At 32.9% G+C, this 16,008-nt stretch overlaps 1 long non-coding RNA gene across 1 annotated transcript; it reads left to right on the top strand.

The window, feature by feature from the left end:
* Positions 1-234: 234 nt before the first annotated feature.
* LOC131855900 (uncharacterized) lies at positions 235-1,285 on the top strand. The gene is made up of 3 exons (XR_009358253.1): positions 235-374; positions 461-558; positions 699-1,285. It is a non-coding gene; the product is annotated as an uncharacterized LOC131855900 (long non-coding RNA).
* The last annotated feature ends 14,723 nt before the right edge of the window (positions 1,286-16,008 follow it).

Raw genomic sequence — 16,008 nt, 5'->3', positions numbered from 1 at the left:
ATGTTTTATAACTAACTTTTTATTTTGACGTCAATCTAATGGGAAGACTTCCATCAGCCTTGTCTAAAGGAGAAACAATCTTTTCAGTGTATGAATGTCTTTTGAGTTCAATACATGGCCAATTTCAATCAAACTTACAAGAACTAGCATTTGGGAAATATTATTTCTTGCAACATATAATATCTTCCATTCATATTAAATTGAACAGGGAATGCATCTCAATAAATTATTAACGTTTCTAACATTTTCAATTGTTCAATAAGGACTATGGTAGCACGTCAAAATTTACCATCCAGAAAAGTCAAATTAGTCAATTACTACCTGCATCATGTCAAGACACAATTGTTCGTGTGTATGCAAAGAAACCTGAACTGGTAAGCAAATATGACTATACTCGTATTAATTATTGCAATCTATTCTTTTTAAGAGGATCTCAAGTGTTTATATTCAAACTTCCCAGGTTGGTGTGGTCTCCGACGCTTTTGTAAACTTCCAGCTTAAGACATATGGTATCAAGACTCAAATACATGGAACACCTGAAAGCAAGAAGAATAGGAGGTATTTCATATTCCCTAGCCCAGAGCCTAGTTGTTGTGCACTTTGAATCATTTGTTCAATGCTCATATGCTAAAGAACTAACTTTTTGTTGAAGTTAAATAGCAATTCAAGTTGATTGATTATTGATTTTGACTGTGCAGGTCGTCGTTGAATGATTCATTTAACATGCACTGCAAAATTGGTGCTTAAAATTTGTCAGCTTGCACAGGCAATTTATCATGCCTGTATTTGTTTTCTTTAATTGATGAGCTCAAATAATGTCTATTTCAATTTTTGCTGGAATATAGCACATTTATATCAATATGTTGCATCATAATTTTTTGGATTTTCTACTCTAAAATTTTGGTCACATTAATGTCCACATCATACATTGTACGCACTTTGATACTGATAGCTGAGAAAGATAGGTTACCTGCAAATCTCCAATAGCTATGCAGTAAAATTACTGGAGTAGCTAACATCAAGTTTTGCTAAATGTTAAAGCAAGAAAATTGGGGAGCTGCATTTATACTAGTAGGCATTAGCACTAGTATATGTCTATAATCCACTTTCCAGTCATTCAAAGGAGTTTTTATATGAAATTGGAGTTTAAGAACTCCACTTCAATTGTTATAGTATTCTAGTTGGAATATGATGGATGATTTCTAAAATGGTTGTATATGTGGAGGATTATGGAAATTTCTACTCAAACTATGGTTATTAAAAATTAAAAGTATTCTTTATTGTAGTCGGATTATGAGTTCTTGCCACTATCTTTAAGAACTATTTTGCTATTAATTCTGTGCCATCTGATATATTAATGTATTATTCAAATCCAAATATTATCTGTTGTAATTGAAATTGATGCTTGCATAGAAATTAAATATTCTGAATAGAAATTTTTTTATATTTGTAACATTCCCCAACATACAGGTTTAAAAGTGGTTTTAATTTTTTTCTTTCTCAGAAGTCTGCATTTTTAGGAACAATTATTAATGAGACGTTTTTGACCTATCTTGTGAAGGAATTTGCACACTAAATTACTATCTGGTTCTAATTGCCATCCATAACCAATGAATAAATCATAGTGAACAAATCTTTGGGCAAAATTCATTTTGCAATTTTGTTTTAAATTTAGCCCAAGTAGTGGGATTTACTAATAATGCAAGATAAAATTTAATATTTAGGAGCACATAATATCCCTCTCAAGTGTTTGGGTCATAAAGTTGACAGATCTATTAATGGAAGAAAAAGTATTAGGGGATTGAACTCCATGATGATAATCTTGCGTAAGAATCAACAACAAAAATACAAACATGAAGGCAAAAACGCTTCGGAGATATCTTCTAGCAGCAACAAATTAGTAAAGACAATCTTGTGCATAAAATGTGAAATGATTGATTCTAGACAGGACCCTCATAGTAGTACTGTTTTTCTCCATAGATCATCAGTCAATAGACAATGCATAAATCATATGACTCCTAAGAAATGACACGAGGACTCTTTAAGAATGAATACAAGTGAACCATGTAAACAATCAGCGATGTAAACAAACTGCTCCACGAAATGGGAATCGATAGAATGGCCAATATAAATAGGAAAAAAATAGATAGCGTAAAGCTGATCTCAATTATCTACAAGCTCTCGATGCATGCAAAAGATCCAGGCCTCAAAGAAGCAACAAAAATAGCTTTCCAAAAAATTCATGGTACGATAAAGATTGCAAAACAGCAAAGAGAATGGCCAAAATATGGGGTAATAATGGGGAATATGCAAAGCAAGTAATATTGAAAAAAGAGGATTATATGCAAACAAGAAGGAAAGAGTTGATTTCTTTGGGGAGGCACAACCCAAGAGGCTTTTGGAAAGAATTGCAGAAAAAAATCACAAATAAAGAGAACAATATCACAGGATTCACAGCTCTTCAATGGCTAGGGTATGCAAAGAAGTTGTTTGAGAGAGAGAAAGGGTATCCCTCCGATAATCAATTCAAGGGATAAACTCTTCTCTTCAAAAGACATTAAAGAAGGAATTAAAAAGATTACAGTGGGTAAAGCACGAAACATAGATGGCCTACAAACAAAACACTTAAAAATGGGACTTGGAAGTCCTCACACTACACATCAAAGGAATATTTAATGGGGTCATTTAGAATGGGTTTCTAATAAATTGGACAACTAGTGTTGTCATCCATTTGCTCAAAAGCGGTGATATCAACAACCCTTCAAATTACACACTATAATGATCAATCCTCTTTTTGGTAAACTTTTTGGGAGCATGATAGAAAGACAATCTAATACTTGGGCTGAAAAAGAGAGAAAGAGGGAAAAAGGTCAACCAAGCTTGATGCCAAAACATTCCATTGCATTTCACTCAAACACTTGATTGAGAAGGTTTGGGATAAACAAGGATGTGAGGTCTTCTGTTGCTTTGTGGACATCAAGAAAGCTTTTGACATGTTACCTACAAGAAAATTATGGAGTATAATGGAGGAATTGGAAATTCCATAATAATATAGAGTTGTCCATAGGTTGTATGACCAAGTTTGGGCCAAAATTCGAACCAAGCAAGGGTTATCAAAATGTTTTGGAAGTGACATTGGAGTCAAACAGGGCTGCCCTTTATTCCGTACATTATTTTGGATGTACGTCAACAAATTGGAGAAATGGATAGACAAGTTTAGTGGTGGGGAAGTCCACTTGACCATTTATGTAATAAAATTGCTTCTATATGCAGATGATCTTTTTTAATGGAAAAAACAACTCATGATTTGATGGAATGCTTGAAAGATCTTGAATTATTTTTTTCAAGAGGTAGGAATGTAGGTGAAAACTAGCAAAACTAAGGTCATGTTCTTTACCCTGAAGAGAGAAGGTTCATAGGGAACTTATTTTTTATGGCAGTCTCTTGCAAGTGGCCAATGATTATTACAAGTACCTTGGCCTTGATTTTCATAATAAACTCAACTAGGAAACATGTAGAGCAAAAAGAATACAAGGGGGATGGAAAGACATGTACCCATTACAAAATAGGTGCAAAAGAGCTAAATTGTCGGATTGGAAAACTAAGATTTTGGGTTGTGAGTGGTTTTGATGGTACTATATTGGTGTGAAGTCTGGAGTAGCAACACATGAGCAAGAAAGTGGAAACAAATAGAGAGATTACAAAAACATTTAATCACACATAGCCTCAAGATAAAATCTTTTGTTTCTTATGAAATCATCTTGGTTGAGGCCTTTCTGGTTGATACATCAGTTTTGATCCTGTTGCTAAGTTATTTAAGAAGATTACAGAACAAGGAGTTGCATCATTGGGCCAAGATGGCAGAAAAAGAGAAATTAGATAGAAGGAAGAACTTGTGGATGAAACAATTCAACAATTGGATGAACAAGTGGGGCATTAGCATAAAAGAGTGCGCCAATAACAAAGGGGAAATAAAAAAGTATCAGTAAGGAAAATTCAAAGAAATCACGTGGACAAGACAATTTTGAAGGACAATAACATACTGTGTCAAACGTTTCAATCCCACATACGACCATACTCAAAAAAACTATATAGGAGTGAAAACAAAATGGAAAGTGAAAATGTTAATGGCCCAACTAAGAACTAGTTCACACCAACTCAGATGTAAAATCGAAAGATGGATGATACCTAGAGAAGAATGGACAGATAGAAGATGTTGTTATTGCACTCAAGAAGTGGTGGAGATGGAATAGCATTACATCATGGAGTGTTCAGCTTACAAGGATATTCAAATGAACTACATTGAGACACTAAATGTGAGCACCTTGAGTAACCTGCTCAAGGAAGAAAGGATAACAAAAGTTACTGACTTTTTTATCAAGATACATAGTAGAAGATCCTAAATATAGAAGGAAAATGAAATTAAGTAGGCAGGTATTGTCAGCCTCTTCTTTGTAGTTTTTTTTTGTGCTCATCTCCTTTGCTAGCTATCTGTGGGTCACATAGGTTGTTTGGCATTGTGGACGTTATTAAAAGCATTCATTTCTTTATAGAAATAGATGTTAAGTTTAGCATTGATAAGTGACAGTTGTTCCTTGAGCATATATACCTCACTCCAAACAAAACACAACTCATTATGGAGTTATTGAAGATGAACGTAGAGGTGTTGTTTTCTTATTACATCCTAACAAAGGCTCTAGATTAAACACATTCCTATCTCTTTTTTAGTGATTTTGTTGCACATTATGATTTAGAAAATACCTCCTTGTCATTGTGGAAGTGTTTTTTTACCATTTAAAAAATCTATTTGAGGTGAACTTCACTTGTATGGTTCCTATTCTAAAACAATTTTTTAACATTTGAATCTACCTCTTTCTAAATAACACAAAATGGAACAAAAAAATGGAGATAAAATTCCTTAAATTAGAAAGGAAAGCTCCCAAAAACTAAACATTCTTTAATGTCCCCTTTTTTGTGGCATTTTCCTAGAACTTCAAAATTCCAACTTTCTAGCAAAACGCTAGACTTTTTAGGATGGAATTCCAACAATGGTGCTGAGTTCAAGAATTCATGGTGAGTTCTATGGTATTTTAAGGTATAGTTTCAATTTTTTGGGAGCTCTCCACACTTTTTGGAGAAGTTTGCTATTTATGGAAAGCACCAATTTTCATATGGCTCAATATTATGAGAGCTTAAGATATTTTGGCATGGTCAAAATTCATATTTGGTCCATTTTAATATTTTTAGTAACATTGGATGGATGTGCCAAAAATAAATTAATAAATAAATAGTTAAATGTTAAATTTCAAAAAGTAAAAATTAAAAATAATTCATATTTAATTATTTAAAAAGGGGGATATTAAGTGACTTAAGAGTTGAAAAGGTAATATGATATAAAGTCATTTAAAAGGGGCTAAAAAGGATTATTATTTAAAAAGTGATTTTTAAATATAATTTTTAGAAATTTCCATAGGAGGGGGTTATTAAAAGGAGATTGATGAGACTCGTTTAATTCATTCATGGCATTTGATATTTTCTAGAAATCCCAGTTGCGATAATTTTTAGAAATTTCCATAGGGGGTTATTAAAAGGAGATTGATGAGACTCGTTTAATTCATTCATGGCATTTGATATTTTCTAGAAATCCCAGTTGCGGAGTTAATCAGATTTCTACAGCCCTAGGATGAAAACTCTACAATAAATATTGATTTTGGAAGTGAAAGATCTTTCCTAGCCAATACAATAGGGTTCATCCAAGATCACGGTTTGTGTTGAATGTTTGTAGAGTAAGAGTGGGGAATAAATTGATTTGTCTATTCAAGATTATGAAAGTTTGTAGGAAACAAATTTGTAGAGTTTTTGCAACCAAATACAAATTTATAAGGAAAGGAGGCAATGAAAGGTATTTTTTGAGGTGTGGGAACTCAAGATGCCTTATTTTGGAGTCTTTCCAACCCTTTTTCCTAATTGATTCTTTTGCTTGCAATGTTAAAGGGGGTCGTATGAAATTGAAGACACTACAAGGAAAACACTTTGGTTTTAGGAGGTCATTGTCATTTTGGGAGCCATTAAACTTCATACAACCTAATTGTCTCCCTTTTGAGAGTTTTCAATCAGCCACTAAATAGGATATAACAATTTGGGGTGAATTTACACCAATTTTTGGAGTCTCCAAAAGTGAACTTTAAAGATATATGAGCTAGAATAGATTCATGAAGAAAGGAATTCATCACAACAATTCACTTTTGCCAAAAACTTCATTTCAAAATTATCTACAAATATTGCAATTACAATCCTTGAGGTAAAAGGTTGTTTTAGTTTTATTTCAAACTTACTAGTGGATGTAATATCAAACTTAATATCAACAATCCATATTTATGAATGCCAAATTGAAGTTGCCAACTATTTGCTTTAATATGCCTATGTTCTTTTTTACATTCCAAGTGCTTGAAGAAGTGGGAAGAAATTGTTCCAACTTTAATACTCAAAATATTGATTGATCAACATAGCTTGTCGATTGTTTGATAAAATGTCCCTATGTTATCATTGACTGTTTAGATGATTTTGTGAGGGATTTGTGATTTTAATCTATAGTAAAGATGTTCTAAGCCATTGCATTTAGATAAGTTGTATGCAAAGTGTTTGATGAAATATCTACAAGTTAAAAATTAAAAATAATGCAAGTTTGAGACAAAATTTGGTGATAGGGATTTTATAGTGGTATTAAAACCATGTATCCTACCAGCTAGTGGGTTTTAAACAATTTCATGTAGTACTTAGTCAAGTAAAGGATTGTATAGGTATTTGAGAGACCTCTAAAGGAGTCTCATTTAATTTACTAATTGTAAGATAGATTCAAGAAGTCATGTCAAAAAGAAGGGATGCTCAAGAAGGTAATAGCATGTTGAACGATCTTGCTAAAGGGAAGCAGCAGTTAATTCAATTGATGACCAGATGATGTAAATAATGAATAAAAGCGGAACAATGGAGGCAACAATGACAATCAAGGGAACAATGGGGGAGATAGTAACACGAACATACCGACCAATAACAATTCCAAGGCAACTAGTGGGGCAACATATAGACCTCTAATGTCTTCATTTTTCTAGAATGAAGCTACAGCAAGAGCAAATCAACAAGATGTAGAAGATGGTTTTGTGGACTAGTTACATGAGTATGAGCCATTAGATTACAAATTTCACCACCATGCTCTACTATATTTTTTTCAACTTAAGCTAAGAAAAAGATCTATAAAAGATAAAGGCCCTCGTAGCCAAGATTTATGTAAGAGGTTAGGTAAGCTATCAATTCCCACTTTTTATGGTTTTAGCAGATGCACTACTAGATTACAAATTCAAAAACTTGACTCTTATTTTTCATTAAACCCTATTTTTGAGAGTGAAGTTATTAAGTACACCACTTTGCACTTGGAAGGTGATGCACACAAATGGTGTAAACATGGGTTGTTGAGACAAGGTCATAACCTTATTAACTACCATGTGTAATTTAGCCAAAGACTTATAAATAGATTTGACAATAAGGATCTAGAGTTGCACTTGTGGGAGTTATCACAATTGAAATAGAATTATACAATTGATGCTTATGTGTTAGAATTTCAAAGGCTTTTAGTTATGGTATGTGATGTTTTAAAGAGGAGGTTGGTAGTCCTTTTTATTAAAGGGTTGACAAAATGACTATGGGGTTGGATAAAGGCATTTGACCCACCTACTCTACATGATGCAATAAGAAGAGCACAAAACATGAAAATTTCTACCTTAGAGGTATGTTTAATTTAGAGGATTCACATGCAAGATGACAAAAGAAGTCATTTCAAAAAGAAGAGTCTCACATTTGGCCTCAAAGGAGCCTAACATCAAAGACAAGAAAGGAAGACAAATCCAAGGAATAACTTAGAAGGGAGAAATTATGTTTCCAATATAGAAAATTTATAATGTTCCAAATAATATTGTTTTGTGAGCTTTTGGTCAGTTTTTGAGTTTTCCCATAAGCTTCTAAGCAAGCTTGGCAAAATTCCAAACATCTTGGAGTGCATGACTTTATTTTTATTTTTCTATTTTTTGAAATGAGCACAATTATTAGTATGGATCGCTACGACAGTTGCAAAAGTGTTTTTAGACTCCTAGGGTGTTCTCCAAACCTCTTGGAGAGCACATCTATTTTTAGTAATTGAATCTAATTGGATCCAATCATCATTCTACATCTTTAGTACCATCTCGGTGTGATCAAATTATGATTTTGATTAACTTTCAATGCTTTCCACAACTTGGGTGAGTTATTGAACAATTAATTAATATTTCACTAATATTGTCTAATGTTGAGAAATAATAAAAGGCCAACTTAGTGTAATAGCTCATTGGAAAGGTAATAAAGTGTTTTAAAAGGTGGATGCCTAGTTAAGGGCCCTTTGCACATGAAATGTATTATTTTGAAAAGATCATTTCTTAGGCCTATAAAAGGAGGTGTTGGGGCTCATTTATGGATATGTTGTTGAATTGGACCTGGGGTTCTTCCACATTCTTACAAGGACAAAAACCCTCTTAAGAATTCTAGTTTCTAGTTAGAAATATAATCTCTAGCTATACTTGTGTGGTTTCATTCAAAATCCATCATTGTACTTGTAGGTTGAAGATTTCTTAGGAGATGTAGAAACAAAAATATTCATAGTGTTTTTAGGTCTATTTTTTGATGTGTTTATTGGGTTTTTTGATAGCTATTCATTTTAATTGAGTTCATGGAAATAGATTCCAATATTTTATTTCATATTGTGAGTTATGTGAGTAGATCATACCCTTTCAAGGAAGTCGTACCACTTTGAGTTGGGTCGTACTATTGCTATTGCAAATATCAAGGGAATTACGAATGGTTTTATGTTACCTATCTAGCAACACAAGTCTCTTTAGGTGGCATACCATTGATTTGGAATGTTTTTTGAGATTCATAGGGGTCGTACCTCTCATTGTTTGTGCCATGTCATATGAGAAGCATTTGAACTTGTTGAGATAAGCACACAGGTTTGTGGATTGTTTTCTCTTGGTTAGGTGGCTTTGAGATCACTCCATTCTTCCTCAAGGCCCTTGACAGTAAACTTTGGAGGTTTTTAGGGTGTCATGATGTTATGTGCTTGTTGTCTTGTTAAAATAGTAACAAATATGTTGTGTAACAAACTTGCCCTTGCATATCATAGTACACAATCATGAGATGAAATTTTTATTCTTCTACTATGGTCGATAATGCTTGTGGTGATGTTGTTAACACTATTGTGCCGCCAATTTTGATAGATAATTATTTCGATGACGTGGTTGAAACTATAGAAAATCATTTAGAGTTATCCTTAATGTTCTCTCAAGCAATGACTCTAGCTCTTGGGGACACACATGGTGATCCTTCCTTAGGGAATGATCCTTCATGTATGGAGCTAGATATATCTTCTTGTATTACACTTGTTATAGCTCCTTTTAGCATCTTTCCATCCATCTCCTTATGATGAGAAATATTGGGAGACAAACAATTTTTTATACACCAACTCCTAAGTGTGGTACCCTTTGTCTTTTGTGTTTTTCTTGCACGTGTTATTTTTTCCCATGTTGTGTTTCTTGATGTGTCTTTCATTTGTTAAGTTCTCTTTAGATGACCCTTGATTCTCTTGTTGTCACAAGGATACAAAGAAGACTAACCTTGTTGTGACATTCTTCAATATGTATCTTCATTGCTCTACTTGTCATAAATGCTTTTGTTTTGTCTTTTAGGAATGATGTAAAGCATTTAGACATTTCGATCTCTTCCATGTTGACCTAAAACCTTTGTTTCTCTTCATGTCTTCTTCCTCCTTTGTACTTGTATTTCCACTATATCTAGGGGATGAGGTCAATACTGAGAGTATCATACCACTATGCATTATTTACCAAAAATTCTTATAGACCCTAAATCTGGGGATCCCTTATGTGCTATTGTATGATGTTATTTGTATGTAGCATCACCTCAACTTGCATATGTTGGGGTCAATTCATGGTTGAAACATTCTTGTCTTTGAGTGTATACTACTTTAAAAGTAATTGCTCTCAATTGGCATTAGCAATTACTTTAAGGTGGAGGCATACATTCCTCTTTGTTTCACTTTGTGCTCACACCACAAGATTGGTTGTTCAATTTGATCACATACCACAAAATTTTTTGTGCTATCACAAAACCCTTTTGATTATCCTTGGCAACACATTATCAAAATTACCCAACAAACAATGCATTTTTATTGGCTAGCAGCCTCTAATATCGTTGGTATGAAACTCACCTAGTATATATGGGGATTTTTACTAGCCAATGATTGTAGAGGCTTATAGTTAAATTTTGGGAATCCAAATTTGGCTAATAGTTCAAGCTATAAGGCGACTTGAATCGCCACATTTTTTACAAAAAAAAATATTTTAATCTTACTTAAATCACCACAACATTTATTTTATTAAAAAATTTAACTCACAAATTTGCCATAGTATTTGATACATGATTAGATTAGATTCACCTAAATTTTATAAGTTATTGTAGATATATAAATTAATTCACTAATAATATATCGTAATTATCAGTTACTTTAGGGCCATAGATCGTCAATATTTAGTTTATGTCATTGATTAAAAATATAATCTAATGAGCCTCATTGTATTATGTAAGGTAAATTGAACCCACAATGTGTAATGCTAATGGGGTCCACAATTGCTTTTGGGTCATTAATCTTAATGGATATCACTGGTCTAATATTAATTTTGGGTCCTATGAGCATTACAAACTACGAGTACAGTATACCTCATGGAATATAACAAGGGCCATTCTATTATATTTTAAATCAATGGTGGAAACTAAAAATGATAGAATCTACCCCTTAAACCCATCAATCATTTCCACCCTCGGGACCCTACTTTTCCATAAGAATATATTTTTTTAAAATGGAAGGATTCACCATGGCAATTAATAAATTTTCCTATTATTTCCCAAGATTCACCAAGATGTTCTATAAACGTTTAGTGGTGTTAAAAAAATCATCAATAAACATATTAAAAATGGAAAATTTGCTAATAGAAATTAATTTTTTCCTTGAAAAAATCAAAGATTCACCAAGATTTTATATCTTTTTGGGGGGGTGGGTGGGAAGGGTTTAAAATTTATCACTATTACTAGCCTGTGAGGTCTTCACTTGTTCATAAGCCACCTAGCATAACACAACTTGATAGCTACTAACTTATGAACCCCTTTTGTGGACATTATTCCTAGTAAGTATCTAAGGATCTTGCTACTCCTAGAGGTCATGCCTTATGTGTTTGTGGATATGGCTCCTAGTTAGAGTTTGCAGATCATACTAGTCCTAGATGCCATACCTTATTTGTTGTGTATGCTTTGTGCATGTGTTGTGTATGCTTTGTGTATGTTTTTAAATATGAATTAGATTATATTTGCTAACTTTGTGTCTTGAATATGGTTTTTTTTGTTTTTAATGTTCTTGACCTTTTATTTCGACATTATGGATTGATAGGACCCTAAGTCTTGGGAGCTATCACCAGCTGAGATTTGAGTTGTCTTGTCTCTTCAATGTTTTGACAAAAGGATTTTTGACTTGTTTGTAGTTTATTGCGAACACGAAAATAAGTTCTTAACCCCACTAAAGTGCGGACTAAATGTAGCATCATAAATTGTTGACCCTAATAATTTCACACTAGGTTTAGTACCTATTTTGGTGTACATACCTGATTTCAAGATAACTTTGGAAAACTAGGTTAATTTCCCTATTATCAGGCCCTTTGTTAGCACATTTCTCTATGACTAGGGAGCCCACTGCTTGTGTCCTAACAATATGGGCTCAAATTTTAGGACATGAAAGTTGCCCTTGCAATTCGCATAAAATTGACCTTCATTTGTTGGCTCACCTAGAAAGGTTGTTTTGAAGAGGTGTAAGTTGCATATGAATACAACTCTCTTTTTGATTTCAAAGTCAAGCCTATTCAAGTACGCAAAAAAAGGAGAAAGTTGATGATTTGATCACTTCAAGCAATTCAATTGAGCATTCAAATCTACTACATCAAGGTTATGATCAAGTATGATATGATCTTTGATATTACAAGTATATACTAGACTTCATGAGCATCACATCAACCCTTTTTGTGGAACTCCTTAAGAGGGTTTCATACCTAAGGTAAAATCTTGTCATTTTTTCTAGTCTATGTTCTTGCAAGGATATACACTTTATGTCATCATAGTTGTTGTGGAATTAGGAATACTAACACGGGGTTTGACTTAGGTAAGACCCTATACGACACAACCATTTTCCCTAAATTTTATGTGTGCACAGGTCTAGATCCAACAACTATAAGTTATAGACAAGTAGAGAAGAGAGTGAAAAAACAATTTAGACTTCAAACAAATGAAAACCTTTGGACATAGGCACCCAGCACCATTGTCCTTCCAATTTTGTCATAGTTTTTAGAAGACAAGTGCGCAAATCCTCCTGGCCCCCCATTTAGCTTTATAACATTATAATAGAATAATGTGTAAATCTTATAAGAGTATGAAGCCTAATAACATTATGCTCTAACAAATAATCATATTCCACTTAAGTCCACTAAATAATTTGTCATACCCTCTACTTGATTCCTAATTATTTTTATCTAGTAACATGACTTACAACCATCATTAAAGTTATCTTACATATTTATGAATATGCTCCTTAATAAATAATTTATAACTCCCAACTAATTTGCTTGTCATAAAACATTCATTCCTCAAAATAGCTCTCACTTTATCGTGAATGTTATATTGAAACTCCTTAAATATCTCATCATAGAATTTATCGTAAAGATGTTTTCAACTATCTTGGAGTTACACTTTCCAACCATAAAATCCCATGACTCGTGTTGGAAAATATAACAAATAATAAATTAATATTTAATTGGTCCAATCAACCAAGTTCAAAAAATAATAATTAACTTGAGTCTTAAAATGAAATATTAATTAAATTTATTTATCTAGAAATTTTATATTATACCAGAAAAAAATATTAGAATAGACTTTTCATCTTCAAAATTAATTTAATAAAAAAAAGGGAATTACAATTTTCTCTCCTTTTGAAAGATATTATGTAATAACTCACTCCACTCAACCCAGCAATTCCGTCTATTTTTTTGAGAAATCACTTATTCTTAATAGTGTTTGATTCAATCGCATACTCAGGTACATCTATCCAAACGAGATAGGCATCCATCCAACCGAGATGAGCATCTAACCATACGAGTTAGGCATCTAACCATACGGGTTAGGCATCTATCCATACGGGTTGGGCATTTGTCCATACGGAACAAGAGGTTTCATCTATCCAATCCGGGACAGGCATCTACCCAAACGGGGTAGGCATCTATTCATAAGAATAGGATATGCTCTGGCCAGAGACTTTGGACTCATCGGGACCATCTGGGTCCTGAGCCACTCTCTAAAGACTACACTCCCCTACTAGGAGTGCACTGAGGTCGCCGTCTTTAGGAATATAAAGATAATTACATAAACAAGCTTGTGTTCCACCTCAGAATTCAGCCTAAAGCCTCAGGAAGTCAAGCGAATCCATACAGGATTCCTTCTGAGTATGTATTGAATTAATTTAAACCTTTCAATTAGTATTTGCACAATGTGGTTAAAATACCAAGGAGCTTTGAGAGCCAACTACTCACCCAAAACCAAATCCTAATCCCCATCCCCGAATGCCTAAGTACAAGGGACAACTCTATTCGTAAACTGCCTACATACCCGTTTCGGCATGAGATCAAGGCGCAAAGTATGTAGTTCTGGTTTCTAACTATGGTTTAATGTAAACTGTTTGGTGGGTATGCAACCCTTTCTAGGGTCAATGTCCTAGATAGTTTCTCTACGGTTGCTACCCACAATGGTTGCTCTATAGCAAAAAGGCTCAAAGTGGCCTCATGCTTGTGGCCTAAAACAAATAGGTCCTATTTCCTATTAAATACGTCACCCTTAACCCATTATCATCCACCAAAATCCATCAAGATAAATAAATTCTAAAATGTCACACACAACCAACCCCAATGGGGTTTTCTAAGGTTTAACTGAGTGGATGTAAATTCCTTTAAAATTTATCCCTTTGTTTTAATAGCTTATAAAAATGACCATTACACTTTAAGAATGAATCCTAATACTCGAAAGGTACTAAATTGCTTGAAAGAAAATTAAATGATTAAATATAAAGACTTTGGCAAATAATTTAACATTTACTTGTTGAAGGGAAAATATATTTAGTTATAAGCTTGAGAATAACCACGACTAATTCTTCCATTTGAAGTAACATAAATTCTATCTTTAATTATTTTCTACAAATGATAACCTCACTTAAATATGAATCCTAATACTTGAAAGGAAATCAAATTATCAAATAATAATACTTTGGAAATGAATTTAATACTTGCTTGAAGGGAAAACTAGTCAACAATAAGCTTCAAATGACCACTTTATTATTATTATTATTTTATTACTAATTGTTTGAAAAGAGATTAGGAAAGAGACTAAACACTTGCTAGTTGACCAAGAAAACTAATAATAAGGCTCCCTATTAAATTATTTTAATCAATCTATTTCTAGTTGAGCTCTAATCTATTCCTTCGTGTTAGCTTTATCTATAGATATATGTCCTTATCGATTCCAAATTCTTAGAATAGAGCTAATATTTCCTCCTAAAATTTACTTCAATTAAAATTATTATTTAATTCTTTAAGTGATCATAGGATAGGTTTTCTTGAACTTATTTGCTTGATAAGGATAAGGATCCAATACTCTAGAACAACGAAATTCTACTTTATTTCACCTTCAAAACTAAGTTTCATTACAACAAAACATGAGTACTTGATTGAGATTCGCAAGATAAGTCAAGTTTAATACTCTTGTGTAAGAAGATTTCAGATTTTGTTTCGTCTCCATTCGGTAAAATACTTGAATATCAAGACGTATACACAACCTTGTGGCTAATTTCTTTTAATATCCATTATGATCACACTACACTACTACTCATCAACTCAAGGACTTACATGGACATATTTTAGTGATATGATAGGAGAGGTGGAGACCATACACAACAACCAAAGATATAACTACATACATGAATGGCACACATCCTACAAGTAGTGACAAGCTTTCTTTCATTGTCTCTCCTACAATCTTCTCATTTTATTTAATAAATTGTTGCACTACATTACTATATGGTTGAGTATGAAATTCACATTGCTAATGCACCATTTGTATAAAGATTAAAAAGTACTTCTTATAAGTATCGTCACTTAATTGACTCTTAGCTTCAAGTTTACTATTTTCTTTTTTTGCATAATCCCATCTAATAAGAATGGATAATTTGTCAATCTTTTCTAAGAAGAAAATAGAAGATGAAACAAGATAAAGTAACTCATTCTAAAACAAATATTCTTATCTTTGTACATATATGTTTGTGAAGTGGAGCAAACATATATGAGCGTTGATCCTACTTGCACAACTTGACCCTATGAGCATGTTGGAAATACCTCATTTGCAACCAAGGTGATCGAATTCATAGATCTAAATACAATTTTCACTTGCATTATCTTAAGCTTCCTTCATTAATAAAATCTAATTCCTAACACAATCCCCCACATTGATGAAGTCATAATTCACATGAAAAGTATTCATAGCTCACTTATAACATTCAACCATCACCTAACATAAGATGTTTTCATTCACTTCATACATCGTAGGTATAAGTACTATGATTTATCCTTTTAAGTATTCGTTTATTCAAGGTTAATATTGTATTTCAAAAAAAACATATTACATTTCAAGTCTTCCTTTAAGAATACAATATCTTCAACACAAGACAATCCTAAATGGATAACATAGTCATACTTAAGATTTAACTATAAAACAATCTCTTTACCATCACACTCAAGTACAACATTTCATGGTAGCATTAAAGTATAAACA

The sequence above is a fragment of the Cryptomeria japonica genome, chromosome 1 (assembly GCF_030272615.1).
Source record: "Cryptomeria japonica chromosome 1, Sugi_1.0, whole genome shotgun sequence".
NCBI lineage: Eukaryota > Viridiplantae > Streptophyta > Pinopsida > Cupressales > Cupressaceae > Cryptomeria > Cryptomeria japonica.
The sequence above is the reverse complement of the archived record's forward strand: the minus strand, read 5'-3'. Positions and strand labels throughout refer to the sequence as shown.